Here is a 19605-nt window from a genome sequence, read left to right as displayed (position 1 = left end):
CCATAAATGATGCATCAAGTGGTAGAACAGTCAAATTCCAAGAGAAGATTTTAAACTAATTACAATAGATAGCAAAACTATTCTAGTTGGGGGCCTCAACCTTATCTTCTCAGAATTAGACAAATCTAGCCATAAAATAAACAAGTAAGAAACTAGGGAGCTTAATAGAATTCTAGAAAATCTAGATATGATAGACCTCTGGAGAAAATAGAATAGGGATAGAAAGGAATACAGCTTTTTCTCAGCAGTACATGGGCCCTACACAAAAATTGATATGTATTAGGGTACAAAAACCTCACAATCAAATGCAGAAAAGCAGAAATAATAAATGCTTCCCTTTTAGACTGCAATACAATAAAATTATATTCAATAAAGGGCCAGGGAAAGATAGACTAAAAGCAAATGGAAATTGCATAATCTAATTCTAAGAAAAATGAGTGCATCAAATAACAAATCACAAAATCCATAATTTCATCCAAGAATATGTCAATAATGAGACAACATACCAAAACCTATGGGACACAGCCAAAGCAATTCTTAGGGAAAATTTCATATTTCTGAATAGTTACATGAATAAAACAGAGAAAGAGGAGATAGATGAATTGGCCATGCAATTTAAAAAATCTAGAAAAGAACAAATTAAAAATCCCTAATTAAATCCCAAATTAGAAATTCTGCAACTCAAAAGAGAGATTAATAAAACAGAAACTAAGAAAACTATTAAAACTAATTAATAAAAATAAGAGTTGGTTTTATGAAAATAAACCCAAAAATTAGATAAACCTTTGGTCAATTTAATTAGAAAAAGGAAAGAAAAAAAATAAATTACCAGCATCAAAAATGAAAAGGGTGAAGTTACCACCAATGAAAAAAACAAACCAATTAGGAACTGTGCTGCTCAACTGTATAGCAGCAAATCTGACAATCTAAATAAAAAGAATGAATATTTAAGAAAATACAAGTTGCCCAGATTAACAGAAGAGGAAATAAATTCCTTAAGTAGACACATTTTAGGAAAAAAGAAATTAAAGAAGTCATTAATGAACTTCCTAAGAAAAAATCTCCAGCACCAGATGGATTCACAAGTGAATTCTACCAAACATTTAAAGAACGATTAATTCTAATACTATGTAAACTATCTGGAAAATACCACATTTCTACCAAATTTCTTTTATGACACAGATACCTAATCCAGGTAGAATCAAAACAGTGAAAGAAAATTATAGAACAATTTCTCTAATGGATATTGATGCAAAATTTTTACATAAAATATTAGCAAAGACATTACAGCAATTTATCAGCAGGACAATACATTACAGCCAAGTGAGATTTGTACCAGGAATGCAGAGCAGGTTCAATATTAAAAAAAAAAAATACCATAATTGATCACAGCAACAACAAAACCAATCAAAATCATATGATAATTTTAATAGATATAGAAAAAGCATTTGACAAAATATAGCACCCATTTCTATTACAAACATTAGAGAACATAGGGATAAAGGGAGATTTCCTTAAAATAATAAGTGTTGGGTTTTTCTTCTTTAATATAATAGTACTCCCTGGGAGAAGGCAGGTTTCTCGGGGAGGTTTTCTGAAGGCAGCCTTAGTTTCAGTTAAGAGTTATAATCACCTCAAAACACAGCCAGGTGATAAAAGTTCGGATCTTTTATTGTCTCCAGGATAGTCTGGTTAGCTTAGAGGCCTATCTCTCTGCTTGGTTCCAAGAGCTCCCTCCGAATGTCTCCAAATCCAAAGGTTAGTCCTTCAGCCCAACCAGCCAAGTGGAAAATGGAATGGATCTCTCTTGCAGTTCTTGCAGCTTTGTCCTTTGCTTCTGCCTCTGCTTTCTTCAGCCTCCAATCCCCGTGTAATTCAGCTGAATTCTCTCTGAGAGCCTCTGTCTGTTTCTTATATATGAGAGAGAGGAATTGTGGGATATGAGAGAGAGGGATTATGGATTTCTTCCCAGAGCGCTCTCTGGCCCTAAGAGCTTCAAGGGAGGTGTGAATTCAGATATCTCATATTAAACCCTGAAATCTCCCAAATGTGTGAATTCCAATGAGTAAAGGTGTGAACGCAAGCATTGTATCAACTACATTGAGTTAACACTAGGATTCTAACATCTCCCTTGAGTTAATGCTTTGTTTCAAGTTGAGTTAACACTAGGATTCCAATAAAAAAGCAATATCTATCTTAAAACCTATAGCAAGCATTATTTGCAATGGAGAGAAGCTAGATGCATTCCCAATAAGCCCATTATTATTATTATTATTATTTTAATAATTATAACTTTTTATTGACAGAATCCATGCCTGGGTAATTTTTTACAACATTATCCCTTGCACTCACTTCTGTTCTGACTTTTCCCTTCCTTTCCTTCACTCCCTCCCCCAGATGGCAAACAGTCCTATACATGTTAAATATGTCACAGTATATCCTAGATACAATATATGTTTGCAGAACCAAACAGTTTTCTTGTTGTACAGGAAGAATTGGATTCAGAAGTAAAAATAATTCAGGAAGAAAAACAAAAATGCAAGCAGTTTACATTCATTTTCCAGTATTCTTTTTTTGTGTGTAACTGCTTCTGTCCATCATTGATCAATTGGAACTGAGTTAGATCTTCTCTTTGTTGAAGAAATCCACTTCTATCAGAATACATCCTCATACAGTATCATTGTTGAGGTATATAATGATCTCCTGGTTCTGCTCATTTCACTCAGCATCAATTCATGTAAGTCTCCCCAAACCTTCTTGTATTCATTCTGCTGGTCATTCTTACAGAACAATAATATACCATTACATTCATATACCACAATTTACCCAGCCATTCTCCAATTGATGGGCATCCATTCATTTTCCAGTTTCTAGCCACCACAAAAAGGGCTGCCACAAACGTTTTGGCACATACAGGTCCCTTTCCCTTCTTTAGTATTTCTTTGGGGTATAAGCCCAGTAGTAGCACAGCTGGATCAAAGGATATGCACAGTTTGATAACTTTTTGGACATAATTCCAGATTGTTCTCCAGAATGGTTGGATTTGTTCACAACTCCACTAACAATGTATCAGTGCCCCAATTTTCCCACATCCCCTCCAACATTCATCATTATTTTTTCCTGTCATCTTAGCCATTCTGACAGGTGTGTAGTTGTATCTTAGAGTTGTCTTAATTTGCATTTCTCAGATCAATAGTGATTTGGAACACTCTTTCATATGAGTGGAAATAATTTCCATTTCATCATCTGAAAATTGTTTGTTCATATCCTTTGACCGTTTATCAATAAGAGAATGGCTTGATTTCTTATAAATTAGTCAGTTCTCTATATATTTTGGAAATGAGGCCTTTATCAGAACCTTTACTGTGAAAATGTTTTCCCAGTTTGTTGCTAAGGAAGCCCATTATTATCACTATTTTTCAACATTGTACTAGAAATGTTGACTTTAGCAATAAGAAAAGAAAAAGAAATTAAAGGATTAAGAATAGGCAATGAGGAAATAAAACTATCACTCTTTGCAGAAGATATGATGATATACTTAAAGAATCCTAAAAAATCAACCAAAAATTTACTCAAAACAATTAATAGCTTTAGCAAAGTTGCAGGATATAAAATAAATCCACATAAATCTTCAGTATTTCCATCATCACTGATAAAGCCCAGCAGCAAGAGATAGAAAGGGAAATTCCATTTAAAATATTTATAGATAAAATAAAATATTGGGGTGTCTCTTTGTCAAGACAAATCCAAGAACTATATGAACACAATTACAGAATACTTCTTACAAAAACAAATTGAGATTTAAACACCTGGGAAAATATCAATTGCACATGGGTAGGCTAAAATAATATAATAAAAATGACAATTCTGCCTAAACCTCTCTACTTGTTCAGTGCCATATCAATAAAACTGCCAAAAATTATTTTAAAGAACTAGAAAAAATAATAACAAAATTTATCTAGAAGAACCAAAGATCAAGAATATCAAGGGAATTATTGATTAAAAAAGACAAAACAAAACAAAACAAAAAAGAAAGGATGGTAGCTTAGCAGTAACAGACCTGAAACTATTATAAAACAACAGTTGCCAAAATCATTGGGAGCTGGCTAAGAAATAGAGTGATAGAATTCATTGGAATAGATCGGATATATATAATACAATAATCAAGGCCTATATTAATTTAGTATTTGATAATCCCCTAAACTCTAGCTTCTGGGATAAGAACTTAATATTTGACAAAAATTTCTGGGAAAAGTGGAAAATAACATGTCAGAAACACAGCATAAACCTGCATTTACCACTTCATATCAAAATATGGTAAGATGGGTATATGATTTGAGCATAAAGGGTGATACTATAAGCAAACTAGGAGAGCAAGGGATAATTTACCTCTCAGATCTTTAAAGAAGGGAGCAATTTATAACTAGAGAATATTGTAAAAGGCAAAATGAACATTGATTACATTAAATTAAATTTAAAAAATAAATTAAAATTTATATTAAAAATTTAAAAAATGATTACATTAAAATATTTAAAAATTGTTTTTGCATAAATGAAACCAATTCAGCCAATATCAGTTTGGAAGTACAAACCTGGGGAAAAATCTTTATAGCCAATAATGAACAAGCTGATTTTAGAAAGACTTGGAAAGATTTACATGAACTAAAGCTAAGTGAAACAAGCAGAACAAGGAATATGTTGTACACAATAACATCAAGAGTTTGCAATGATTAACTATGAGATGTTGGTTCTTCTAGTGGTTCAGTGATCCAAAGTGATCCCAATAGACTTTGGATAGAAAATGCCATCTGCATCCAGAAAAAGAACTATGGAGATTGAACATAAATCAACATATGCTATTTTCACTTCCTTTGTTTTTTTTTTTTTTCCTTGTACTGTGTTTTTTTTCCTTTTTGTTCTGATTTCTCTCTCCCCACATGATTCAAAAATCAATGTGCTTCAAAAATAAATAAAATTAAAAAAAATAAAATTAAATTACTTTGGTCAAAAAGTATGCCGCTCCTAATGTCAGGAAAGTAAAGGAATAATAAAAAAAAACAACATAGATCAAACATATAACTAAAGAAAGAAAATTCTGAAATCAGTTTATTTTTTCAAGCTGGTAACTGATTAAGTTGGTTTTTGTTAATGTAGGTTTTGTGTTTCTGTATCCTTGCACATAGTGGGTGCTTAATGAGAATCTATTGAACTGAATTGAATTGACAAGCCATAAGACAAGCCTCCTTCCTTCCTTCCTTCCTACTTCCCTTCCTTCCTTCCTTCTTTCCTTCCTTCCTTCTTTCTTTCCTTTCTTTCTTTCTTCCTTCCTTCCTCCCTCCCTCTTTCCCTCTTTCCCTTCCTTCCTTCCTCATTCCCTTCTTCCCTTCTTTTTTCTCTCCCTACTTCCCTCCCTCCCTTCCTTCGTCCCTTCCTCCCTCCCTTCTTTTCCTTCCATCCTTCCTCTCTCCCTCCTCCTCCAGTGAGTAGAATTTTCTACTCACTGTCACCATATTTTAAAAAGTATAAATGTTTTCTGATATAATTATAATATTTTAATGTAGTTGGTATCCCTTTTTCTTTTCCCTCCACCTTAGAATCCTATTTTCTTTTAAGTATCACTAAGATAACTTTCACAGTTTCAGAGAAGGATTTAATTTTTTTCTAGGGGTGCAAGTTTTCCTCCAGTAAACTCAACATTGACAAGATTTATTTTCCACCATTGGTTAGCACATTAGAAGAATTGCTTACAAATAGAGAAAGAGAGATTAGTAACCATAAATAGGACGCCTTGGATAAGACTGGAAAGAAGAGAAATAAGAGATGAATGTGAAGTGTCCAAATGGCTCTTCCTTTTCCATTGACTCTTTTTTTTTTTTTTTACCAATTCATACAACCAGAAAAAGTATCACTTTTGATGCCAAAGTATCTTCAAAATATCCATGAATAAAATAATCAGACTTCCCAGGTTGTCCTGGAGAGCTTTATTTTTGAATGACCTATGGAAGATTAACAGATATTCTGAGAAATTATCTATGCAAGTGTTATTCAACTCCATATATAGTTTATGTTATTTGGTTTTTTATAAACCAAAAAAGTACACCATTTTTTCCAGGAGACATGATGTGATGACACTGAGAACTTTAGAAAGAACACAGCATTATGAATTTCAACTTAACCAAGATAAATGGCACTTTTTAAATACATAAGCTAACTTCTTTGGGGATCAAGATGACATGGAAGAAATTTAACCCAATTATAATAAAGTTAGAGAAAATTGAAAGTGCAAGTCTCAAAGAAAATGAGGACATAAGAGAAATAGGTAAATAGGATATGTTTGCAATTGCTTTCCCACGTCCCTAAGGCAGAGATATCAGAAAAAGCCGAATAATTAAAAAAAAAATCAGTGTGAGAAAAATGAGAAAAAAAAAAGATGTAAAACTCTACAATTAAAAGGGTTGTACTAGGGCTATGGAGAACTCAGAAGTCCTAGAGTTGACGGAGGTAGCGAAACTTCTGTTCAAGTTATTTTGTATCCTAATATTTGCAGGTGACATTTATCAATAGTTAAAGAAAAGGAATAATTATTATTGCTTAAGAGTATAAAATTATTTGACATATATAAATCCTGGATGGAGAGACAGGATATCCTAGTAGATAAGGTTTTAGATTTGTAGTAAGGAAGATCTACCTAACAGGCACATCTACCTCTGTTGTACAATGGTAGAGTCTAGATCTAGTTATGTTGAGTATGTAACCTGAATACCATTCAGCTTTGCATTCCCCTGGATTACTTCAATATGAGGTATATTGCATAATATGTGCATCTCATTTGGTTTGAGTCCTTCCCCCAGTATATCTGAGAACTCCTAAAGTCATGTAAACTCAGTCTAATCATAAGCCAAGGAATAAGTGTTTTAAAAGTAAAACATTTAAATATGTCTAAAATAATTAGCAAAGGAACAGGAAAAATAATCTCAGCACACATACTTCAGGGATTAGACTTTCATGCCTTAACTAAAAGTGGGAGAAAATACTATCCTATGAGACAAACTCCAGTGAGAAGAAGGCATAACAAAATTGCTGATATGATTAGACTAAAATATATTTATATAAATAACAATGATTTTAATAATAACAACAGCTACTATTGGCTTCCATGGATTTAACTACCATTTTTATGCTGATGATTCTCAAATCTTTTCTGCCTTATCTTTGCTGATGTCCAATTTCCTTTCTCCAACTGCCTTTCAGATATCTTGAACTGGGTGTCTAGTAAACAGTTAAATTCAATATGTTCAAAGCAGAACTCATTGTATTTCCTGAAAACTCTTCTCCTCCCTTCTCTATTACTGTGGAAGGCAACTTCCTCCTCCTAGTCTCTTAGGCATACAACCTAGGAGTCCTTCTGAATTCCTCTCCATCCCTCCCCCCCATTTCTTCTTCATACTTTCTCTCTTTTCTTCCTTCCCTTTCTCCTTTCTTCTTCCCCATCCCCCCCATCTTGGTCTTTTTTTCTTTCTGGCTCTGTTTAGAAATCCAAAATTATAATTGTCATATGCCAGTTCCTATAGTCAACCACTTTCTTTGTTAGTCCCTAATCCTAGTTGGTTTTAGGTTCTCTCAGCTTGTGAACTCTGTTCATGCTTACTTAGCCCCTTTAAAACATTTATCTTTGTGCTTTGAAAAGCCTTGGACTTTAATAATGATGATCAGTCCTGCTGACCTGGTCACTTTGTTTCTTAGTTCATTCACAAATGTATTCAACAGATATTAAGGTTAATATATGTTATGAGCCATAAACTTAACTCAATGGAATTGATAGAAACAATGCTTATGTTTCCATCTTTGAGAGTTCACACATTAGCTCACACATTAGTTCACAAGTTTGGGAGATTTCAGGATTCAGTATGAGATTCACAAGTTTACACTTCCCACAATCCCACCCTCTCAGAGGAGGAGTCAACCTTTGGGTTCACACCTTTAAGAGATCATATATAAAGAGCTCCTGGACTCAGTTGAGAAGAGTAGAATCAAGATTCAGAGAGAGCTGGAGGCTGAAGCTGGCAGACAAGCTGCAAGAACTCTTAGAACCAAGAAGGGAGATAGGCCTCTAAGAAAACTAACCGGGCTATTTTGAAGGAGACAATAAAGGATTTAAACTTTTAACACTTGGCTGCATTTGAGGTGATTATTACTCAGAACTGAAACTAAGGCTGCCTCCTGAACCTCCCCAAGAAACCTGTTCCCATAGAATGATCATATTTTTAGAGAAGAAGAACACCACAAATATATGTACAAAGTAGTAGATTGGATCTTGGAATCACAAAGTTGAAAAATAACATTCTTTGCAATTTTAAAAAAGGAATTTGTAATCTGGGGGATGTGACATATACAAAAATAGATATTATGAGGTAGAATGCTGTAGGAAAGAGACATAAATTGCTTTAGAAAAATTTGAGAAGAGGAAAATTTTCAGTTGAAAGTGAGGTTATTGGGGAATTAGGGAAAACTTCCCTAGGTGTGTTGTAACTGAGCTTCTCCTAAGTTATTTGAACAAACAGAGATAAGGAAGGAATGCATCCTAGGCATGATATACATTTTAGCCTCTCTTTATCTTCAAACCATATCCTATTTGTCCTTCCACTTAATATGAGTTGATTTTTTTTAACATTTTGTTTGTAACATACTTTATATAAATTATCTTAGTTATAAAAATAATATTATCCCTATTTTACAAATGAAGAAACTGAGGCTAGGAATGATTAAGTACATTGCCTAGGCTGACACAGCTAATGAGCGTTGGCAGTATTATTTGAATTTGGGTTTTCCTGACTACAAGTCTAGCTCTCTCTCCACTATACCATCTAGTTGAAAATGACTATTGATTAGACTTAATTTTGGCAATCCCCTATTTCTTCTCAAATACCATTATCTAGGGAATGTCCATTTTTCTCTGTCTCCATAACTCCCTGCAACCATTCAGACATACTGTCTGACTTTCTGAGGACTTCAAATTGCCTGATCAGACAGCTTGAATTTGCCTCTAAGGTCAGTTTTTCCTTGAAAAACAGGCATGTGGTGGATATTCCTGACCTTATGTGTTTTGGACTGCGGAGGCTAAGATTGAGGCAATGAATATTGCCAGGGGAATATGCCAGTGATGGAAAAAGCATGTCCTTAGCTCTGCTTCAAAGCGCTTTTCTGATGCATCATTACAAAAACTTCTCCCTTTCCCTGGGTAAGCATCTATATGAAAGATTCTTAATTTATTTACTGAATGACCTTAAGAGTTCTTTCAAGATCAAGCCTTAGAACATGTTCTCCTCACTCCCACGTGCCAAAAATCCCTCTCCCATTCAGGCCTATTTAGGGACACAGAAACAGCTAGGTAGCACAATAGATAATATGATGGACTTGGTGTCAGGAAGACTTGAGTTCAAATTCAGCCTCACATTTCTCACATTCAACTGTGTAACTTGGGCAAGTCACCAAATCTATTTCAACTTAAGTCAAATCAACAAGCATTTTTTAAGTATGTGCTCTGTGCCAGGCATTGTGCTGAGCTTTGGTGATACAAAGAAAGGCAGAAACAGCCCTTGTTTTCAAGGAAGCTTACTATCTAATACTAATCTAAAAAGTAAGCACCTATCTATAATATACACATAAAGGATAAATTAGATATAATCTCTGTTATTTCTCTTTCTTTTTTTATTTTCATTTTCATTTTCATTTATTTATTTATTTATTTTTTAATAACTTTTTATTGATAGAACTCATGCTAGGCTAATTTTTTACAGCATTATCCCTTGCATTTACTTCTGTTCCAATTTTTCCCCTCCCTCCCTCCACCCCCTCTCCTAGATGGCAAGCAGTCCTTTACATGTTGAATATGTTACAGTATATCCTGGATACAATATACGTGTGCAGAACCAAACAGTTAAATTAAATAGTCCTATTAAATAGGATTGGGAAAGACTCTTTTCAGGGGCAACATTTTAGCTGAAACTTGAAAGAATCAAGGAGATGGAGATGAGATGGGAGAGCATTTTAGGTACATGGGACAGTGAGTGAAAATGAAGTCAGAAAATATAGTACAAGGAATAGCAAGGCAGGTGATGTTGATTGTTCATAGAGGAAAGTCAGGTATAAGAAGATTAGAAAAGTAGGAAAGGACCAGTTATAAAGGGTTTTGAAGGTCCAAAAGAGGATTTTATATTAAATTAAATTCATATTTATTGAACAGGGGTGGCAGTGAGTGGATGATAAGGTCAGACTTGCATTTTAGGCCATTTATTTTGATAGCTGAGGGAGAAAGACTGACATGTGCAGACTCTCCTGAAGGAAAGGTGATGAACCAGAACTTTATTGCAGTGGTTTGGGTAGGATATGATGAGTGACTGTACGAGGTTACTGGTAGTGTCAGAGGAGATAGAACACATTTATAACAGATTTTGTGCTAGGAGTTGGAAACAGGTCAGTTATGAGAACATGTTGGTGAAAGTAAGGAGTCAAGAATGACACAGGATTTGGAGGATGAATAAATAAAGAAAGCAGTATATATTGAGTGTTTACTATGTACACAAAGCACTCTTCTAAAAACCGGAGGCATAAATAGAAAAGTAAGGTTGTTCCTAATCTCAAAGGATTCATATTCTAATGGAGAAACTAATACACATATAGTAGTTTTTAGTTGAAAATCAGAGGAAAAAGTTCTATGTTCTTGGATTTTAGGGGCAAAGCAGATATTAATGCTTCTAATTAATGCTTCTAATCATTTCTAGTGATAAAATCATATCAAATTATTATGTGAATTATTTGATAATGCCAAGGACTTTGGGTGAAAGAACTCTTCTTTTAGGATCATCAGAGAAGCAGTTGCCAGGCTATATACTTCCAAAGGAGTTGGTTCCCAGGACAGTGGTTCAAGGTACTACTGTGCAAAAGTTGTGGGTCCAAGGTCCTAGGCTATCCTGAGTGGTTGGAGTTTGGTCAAAGTGGAATTTCTTTTATTTTCCTGATACATCCTAATTTATGTCTCTACCTTTGGAGGTCTTGCTTGATGTCAATTAGTGAGGATGACCAGTCTCTGCTCCAGAGGAATTGCTTCCCCAGATGATATCTTTGGGGGTTAGAATGGAAACAGACTACTTGTCTAGGGAGCGCTGGTACTCCCAGATTTTTCTGCTCATAAGCCTTGGAAACAGTTGATTGGCAACAGTTATTTTCTCCTTCCATGATGGCTTCAGAGGCTAGATAAAGCCATTCTGGTGGTTTAGGTTATACTGTTATTCCCAAGGCTCTTTGGTTTAGGGTACTGGGTTTTATTCATTGTGGTCTGTAGAGAGATGGAGGTTAGGGTGGTTGTGATTGTTTGACTTGCCTGGCATATTTTGCTTCCTATTACTCCCTCAGGATGCCTTACTTCTTCAGATGTACTGGCTTGATTATCTTGTGGTTTACAATTGGTGGGAATAAGTGGCTCTTCATCTACCAGATTGTGGTTTGCTTGACAGTAATTGGGAAGTAAGAAAGAGGGGAGGAATTTGGGGGAGGGATAAAGAGTGCTGTTGCAATAAAACTTCAATTTGTGAAAAAAAAAAGCTTTATATGTGAAGCACAATAAAATGAAGAATGTCTATAATATATGAAAAGCACTTTACAAACCTTATAAGAGCTCTATATAAATGATACTTGTCATTGATATCACAGTAGACAGAGAAGTCATTGGTTTCCCTTCTCATGTGCTCATATTTAATGTTATCTATAAATTCCTGTACAAATTCATCCCTTAGAACTGTGCTGTAAGTATACAGAATCTATAGAAATAGACAACAGTTGGTGTAAAAAACTCCCCAAACAAATAAAAAAAACATACTGTTTTCATTAAAATAAATTAATTGAAAGTTCAATAAAAGTCCATCATCTGACAAAGTAACCAAAAAAGTCAAGGTGATGTCAAAAACACAGGGTCCAGAAGACAGGATGTGAGAGTTCTGCTGTTTGAGCCCTGATCAGACTAGGCATGGAGGATGCAACAATTTTTTTAACTTAAGCTTTTAAACTTATACTTTTTTAGCCTAATATATATTTACTGAATGTTTTTAGTTAGACTCAGAATTTTGCAGCTAAATGACACCTGATCTCTGCCACAAACCTAGGAGCAGACAATTCCTTCCTGGTTATTTTGATGGAATGGTAACAGTGCAAGCTCATGAGTGCCTGCTGCCCATAGTGCTGACCAGAAAAGGTCAGTCTTACAAATCTAGTTCTTATATGCTCTTTTCTTTTCCCTCATCCTATTTGCCTTGATTCCCCTGTTTTAACTCTTTGCTTCCAGTTTCTCCATTTTATTTCCTTGATTTTCTTGGTTAGATAACTCAGCATATGGGCCATTTCCCTCTAGAGATCTTTTGCTTGAGCATAAACTACCATTTTTTGCTGGTTGTCAGTTTTCTGCCACAATTTGACAATATTTGCCATATTTCTAAAGGATAACCCTTTGGAAGAAAGGTCTTTGGAGGAGGCACAGAAGCTTAACTCAAGGGGCTGTAACCATGAAGTATAGAAGTTCAAGCTTAACTGTAAGTATCTCTTCATGGAAGTCATCAGCCTCTGGTTTTAGCTGGCTATTTCCCAGGGAAAGATGATTTGTTTCAGCTGTAACTGGAACATTCTATCCAGCCTCCTGCCAGTTGGTATTGTCCGCCAGAAAAAAAAATCTGGTCAATTGGAAGAGATATGAATGTTCCCAGTCCAGATCACACTACTCCAAATCTAACCCTCATTAATTCCCCAATGACTAAGCCAAATTTCTCCTGATTATCTTCCATTTATCAGAATCTGCCGTTTAAAGGTGAAGTCTTTGGGAATGGAAGAAAGAATTCTTCTTGGATGATTAGGTTAATTTTTTTTTCAGTGGTGAACAGGACAGGACAAGGAACAGGTCACAGAATTACATAGAGTGGGAAGAAATCTCAAAGGCTGTCAACAGCTATATAAACAACCTTTATCCTGAAGAAATAGTCTTAGTATTTAAGGACAACATGGATGTACATCATTTGGTGATGGTGTAGTGGATACAATGCTGGGCCTGGAATCAGGAAGCTTTGTCTTCTGAGTTCATATCTGGCCTCAGATTCCTATTAACTTGGAGAAGTTAATTAACTTTGCCTCAATTTTCTCATCTGTAAAAGGAACTGGAGAGAGAAGTAGCAAAATACTCCAAATGTTTCCCAAGGAAATTTCAAATAAGGTCACAAAGAGTTGGACAAGGCTGATGCTTTCTAATGTCACTGGGTATGTAGTCCTGAGACAAGCTACAAAATTTAGACAATACTGAGATTTTATATTTGTTTTATTCTTTTCTCTTCCCACCCCATATATTTCACATCCAAGAAAAACTAACAATGAATTAAATGTGTAATAAGGCAAATAATATTCCCAGGGAGAAAAAGGCTCAGTGCTTATAAGAAGTTGAAAGAAAAGGATGGTAACATATGCTTTTTTAATTTTTGAAATTGATCATTTGAGAATCAAATGCAAAAGCATGAAGCTTCAATGGAAAGAGAATCTGGGACTCTCTTTCATTATTTAAGAATGAGATGAACCTAACATGTACTCATATTGTAAAGAGTTAGCAATTTAAAACCTAAATATTTGGACATCTTTGGAAACCTTATCTAATCTGTAATTACCAATTTTTGCGAAGATTTATAAAGTTAGAAAGGTTTTAGAGTCCCTAATCTGGGATCCATTGGTGAAAAATCCCCACATCATTGTCTCCCCAAATACTCATTGAGTCTTTTCTTAAAAAGCTTTTATTAAGGATGATTCTATGACTTTCCAAGATGATCCCTTCTTTTGCACAACTTTGTTCATTAAGAATTTTTTCCTTATTTCAATTGAAATCTGCCTCATTGATGTTCCACTCATTGCTTCTAGTTCTGCCTTCAGTGGCCAAGTAGAATAAGTCTCATTTCTCCTCTGTCTTCCACATGATTGTCTTTTAATTAATTGAAGACATCTGTTCCCTTTAAGTTGTCTCATCTCCAGGCAATCATTACATGGCATGGTCCCCAGTTTTCTTATCATCCTGGTTGCCTTTCCCTGCACACTGTCCAATTGGTTCATGTCCCTCTGAAGATGAAGCAATCAGACTGAATACAAAAATTCAAACATAATCTGACCAAGGCAGAATACAGTTACTGTATTTTGAACACTACTCTTAATGAAACTTAAGACTTCATTGGTCTTAGTCGTCATGTTACAATGTGAATTCATATTGAGTTTTCAGTTCATTAAAATCCCCAAGATCTTTTTCACAGGAATTACTGAATGTTTTTATACCTCTGGCAAGATAGCTCTAATGGATCAATTTGTCAAGGGGCTTACACACATTTAAAATGTTGATGCATTCAGACATCAACACATGAGAAGGGGAACCAGAAACTGCTCTGTCTGCCCTGATAAACCAGTGTCCATACTGAGAACTGACTTATGAACCCAGTCCACAGAGACCAAAACTGATAGCCAGGGTGTGCTGGAACCAGTTAGAATCAGTTTGTGAGAATCGATTGTTAACATTTTCAGTGTGAGTATTTACCCCTCAGAAATTGGCAAATGTTACAAATCAGGACATATTTAATTTTGTTGGTTGTCTAAACTTGTCAAAGTCAACAAGACTATGTTAATAGTGCAGAACAGTTTTAAAAAGTGTGTTATATACTTCTTTTTCTTCTTTTTTGAGAGATGATTATTAAACATTTATTAGCACATGCTTGCTGAAAGCCTAAAATCCCTAAAGACTGAACTTGGGACCATGCAATTGAACAATTTCTTTTCAAGCTTGATCTGATCAAAGTGGGCCAGTTCACTAGGAGAAAACCAATGCCTTACATTACATGGCCAATTTTTGCTTCTGGTACTTGTCTCCAGGGATTTGAAATCTGAAATTAGCTCAATTTTGTTTATTTAGATAAACTCAACATAAAGACTAGACATAGTATATATTTAATCTTTTTAAGTGCCTACTATGTACCACGTACCATGCTAAGTGCTAGGATTACAAAGTAAGATAAAAGAGTTCTTACTTTTAGTAAGTTCATATCGAATGGGGAGAGACAACATATAAATAACATCTATAAACAACTAGAAATAACCAAATTAGAGAAGATACTAGAATTAAAAGGGATCAGGAAAATCTTCCCATATAAAATGGAATTTTAAGGAAGTCAGGGAAGCCAAGAGGTAGAGATCAGGAGAAGAGTATTCAATGCACAACGGACAGCCAGTGAAAAATGCCTAGAGTTGAAAGATGGCTCAATAAATATTTGTCAAACTGAAATAATTAAGAAGCTTTAGATTAGAACTAGATACTTTACTACATTTCCCCTCTCTAGCATATCCAGTGTGGGAATTCTGATATGATATAAACCAAGACTTTAGACTAACAGATTTTTGTGAACACAGACCAATTATAGTAACAATGCAAAGGGAGGACAACAACTATAGATGCACTCCTCTTGCAGTTTCTAATCCTCATCTTGCCCACTGTTCTTTCTTCTCACCATGTATATTAGTTTATTTGATAAAGATATTCTCGTCTTCCTTTATTACTCTGATGAAAGTGACAATACAAACTGGTAGCCTCTCTCTTCAAGCAATCAAATTAATTGATCACCAAGTATTTAATAGTACTATTCTGGTGAAACAAAATAACAGTGTGTGAGAGTTCCTGTTTATAGAAAGCTTGTCAGGGAGATGATATTTATTCACATAAGTTCATACAAAATGAAAACATGGTAATTTGGGAAGAAGTCATTAGTTACTAGTAGGTCTGGAGAAGTTACACATAGGAGGTAATCTGAGCTAAATTTTAAAGGAAACTGAGGATTCTAAAAGGCAGAGGTAAAAAAGGAGTATATTATAGGCATTTATATATAGACAGATACACATACATACATGCATATGTATGTATACACACATATTCATATACCACTGATGTTGTAGAAATAATCCTAGGGAAAAAGCACTGACTTGTTTCTTCTCCTCCACGCTTACAAGATTACATTTTCCATTCTATACTAATTTTACTATACTGAAGGAAGGTAGACCATTTTGGACCAAATATCCCATGTGGGTGATAGACACAAAGGAAAGACAGATGAAGCCCATAGTAATTGAATTACCTCCCTTCATCTCTCCTGACCCATCACCACATAGGATTGAGGAACATTTATTATGCCTCCCAACAGAATCTGAGCTCTCCAACTATCCTATTTTCTGTTGCATGTACGGTTGGAGCAATTATTTGAATGGGAGTAGTTTAACTGGAGAAATTCTTCAATTTAATGTGTACCTTTTTATGAAAATAATGGATGGGTACTCTCTTAGTATCTATTCCTAGTTTTCTAGGGATGCTAACATGTTATGTAGTGGTTCTCAAATTTTTTGTTCCTTGAACCTCTTATGACAATACCACCACCTCTTGGAGGTTTCAATATATAATTCATAATATTCCTTTCAATTTAGTCATTAAAGGCTTATAATAACTATAAAGAACAAATTTCCCTCCAAAATTCCAAATTAAAATTCATATTATAGAATTATAATTATAAAGTATAATTTATTTTTAGCTTTAATTATGACAACTCAATACAAAATCATAAAATTAATTGTAAAATATTTTTAAATATATGTGAGATATATACATTTAAAAAAAGGTAATAGTACACTTTTTTTATTTGAACAAGGGGTTGCAATATTTGACTCACAATGAAACATGGTTTTAAAAATGATTTTGCAGGGAGTTTCTTTGTTTTGATTAAAAAACAAACCTAAAAGGAAAAATTTTTATTTCCAACTAAATGGTAAAAAAAAGATAGGACAATTTTATAAGTTCTCTTGTAGATAGATGGGATTAAAAAAAAAGTTAAGAAAATTTTAGTCATCCGTCCAATTCATAAAAATAATTAGCAATGTTATAAAATATTTAACTTTTTGTTGGGAAATATATTTACAGTTTAGTTATATGTAATGCTTTAAAAATATGTTCATATATGAGCTGACCTTTGTAGAAAAAAAGACTATAGATGTGACTTTCTTCTTTTTACCGGTGGCACATTCTTAGAGAAACTCAATTGTTCAACTGGTGCTACCAAACAGGTCATTTGAAAATATATCAGATAATAGCACAAATTCAGGATAAGTTTAAGAAAAAGGCTTACCATTACAAGAGATTTAGGTTTTGTTTCTACAGAACAGTTATGATGACTCATGATGATTTTAAGATGGCTTGGACTGAGCATACTCAGAAATTACTGTTTGTAACCACCTGACATTTATGTCACAAGAATAAAAACATTTTTAATGTCTTGATCATGTGATTACACAGCTAGTGAGATACATATAGGATAATAGAGAGGAACAAGGGAGATAGTCTGGTATAATATATAGAGCACAACTGAGGATATTAGCCTCCATCTGACTATATATTGGAAATCACTTTGCACCTGAATGGCAAATCTTTGTGGCAGTTTGGAAAGAATTTGATGACAGCATTAGAAACTTCCAGGATCATTTGAGCTTAGTCATAAATGGTCAGCTTGGTGCATTAACAACTAAAACATTATATGCACAAACATGAACATTTCAAGTTGCTAGAAAAATTTCTAGAAAAAATGAATATGCTTGTCATAGAGCAAAATACACATTTTAAAATATAATTGGATAATTATTTATCATTTAAAGCACCATTAAAGAATTTTTGGGCAAAGTTCTTGGACCATCAATGTTTGAACCCTATGGATAGAAGCTAATCAATAAATGCGAACCACTGTTGTAGGGTATAGAGCTCTGCATTTGGAGTCGGGAAAATAAGTTCAGAAACATATTAGCTATGTGACCTTGCAAATATAATTAATATCACCGAGTCACAATTTTCTTATTTGCAAAATGGTAATAATTACCTGTTTCCACTTCATAGGGTTATCATGGGAATGAAATGAGATAATGTATGTAAATCACTTCCTCAAAATTTAAAGGAGTTTTATAAATCTATAAATTAATCACATAATTTCTTAAGCATTTAGTATGTGCTATATAATGTGGTAAGTCTTAGAAATGCACACAAAAAAGTAAAATTGTTCCTCCTCTCAAAGAATTTACATTTGAATGGAAGATGTGACATAAACAAAATTATATACAGATATATATGCAGTATGAGTGGTTATAGAACCCCTAAGCATCATAGGTCCAGGTAGGCAGTCAACAGGTTCTAGGACCCATCTGCTCCTGTTAGCTTATAATGGTACTAGTTTTTTGATAGTTTGTTCTTTGGCTGTTAAAACAACTAGAAGGATTAGTGGATCACTAACCATTCAAATGATGCATTTAATAAACAAGGAGTACAATTTACACATTGCTAATCAATATCTTCCCACTGATTAGCTCTCTTTGTTTTCAATGAGGATTTTGCCAATGTATTACCTAGTAAATGGAACCATTTCCTTTAATGAAATTATGAATGTACCATCAATGTTTTACTGTATGTCCTAATCCTGATAACATGGAAGTAATTTTATATATAACATATATAATGTTATATAATATTAAGGTGTTTTATATATATATATATATATGTGTGTGTGTGTGTATATATATATGGTTTATTATATGCTGAATGGTATGGAGACCCAGGACAATGAGAAATTTCTAGTCACAAATTCCCAGGAGACCTTCATTTGATAAAACACAGGAGATAGTACATCTGGCTTTCCACCACTATTTAGATCACCAGGGTTTCTTTTGTGAAGAAAAATTTCTAAGTTCAGATTGATCTGTATTAGTGAATCTTTATGATAACTACCACAATAAATGGTGCTAATTACTACCACCTACCATTTATAAGGTGATTTATAAGATAATGCAAAGGCCTTTACATATCTTACTTCATTTGATCTTCACAACAACTCTATGAGGTAGATTCTTTCATTACTATCATTTTATAGATGGGGAATTTGAACTTGAGAAAAATTAAATGACTTTCCCAGGCTTATACATCTACTAAGTATCTGAGACTTCATCTGAACTCAGGTCTTTCTGACTCTAAGCCCAGAGCTCTCACTGACTTTATCATTTAGCACCTTCAATGAGATTAGAGGTTTTTTTTTTTTTTTGTGACCAAGACTTCTTGCCACTGATTTTACATTCTCAATCATTTGGATCATGTCCAGTAATTTTAACCAGTTCCAAAATCTTAGAACATTGAAGCTACCTTGCTATAGCAAGATAGATTAGAAAAACTTTTATTAATCACGAGAATAAGTTGTATTTATGCCAGGAATACAAGAATGTTTCAACATTAAACAAAAATGAATATAACATCATTAACATCCAAATTCTATGATTATATCAACATTTGCAGAAATTTTTTTAAACAAAATACATTTGTGTGTTTAAAAAAAATTAAATTCAAGCACAAAACAGTTATTTTTTGATATGGTGACAGTATATTTTTCAAATTCAAAGGTAGACTTATTTGCAATAGGTAAAAACTAAAAGTATCCCCAATAGATATAGGAACAGACAAGGATGCTTTTGGACTTC

General features: G+C 33.9%; 1 protein-coding gene across 1 annotated transcript in view; it reads right to left on the bottom strand.

Annotated features, from left to right (window-relative positions):
* NKAIN2 (sodium/potassium transporting ATPase interacting 2) overlaps positions 1–19605 on the bottom strand; it is a 1366633-nt gene that overhangs the window by 60355 nt on the left and 1286673 nt on the right. The window lies entirely within an intron of this gene.

Source organism: Antechinus flavipes, chromosome 4 (assembly GCF_016432865.1).
Source record: "Antechinus flavipes isolate AdamAnt ecotype Samford, QLD, Australia chromosome 4, AdamAnt_v2, whole genome shotgun sequence".
In the NCBI taxonomy this organism is placed as follows: Eukaryota; Metazoa; Chordata; class Mammalia; order Dasyuromorphia; family Dasyuridae; genus Antechinus; species Antechinus flavipes.
Note: the sequence above shows the minus strand (reverse complement) of the source record. Positions and strands in the feature narration are given on the sequence as shown.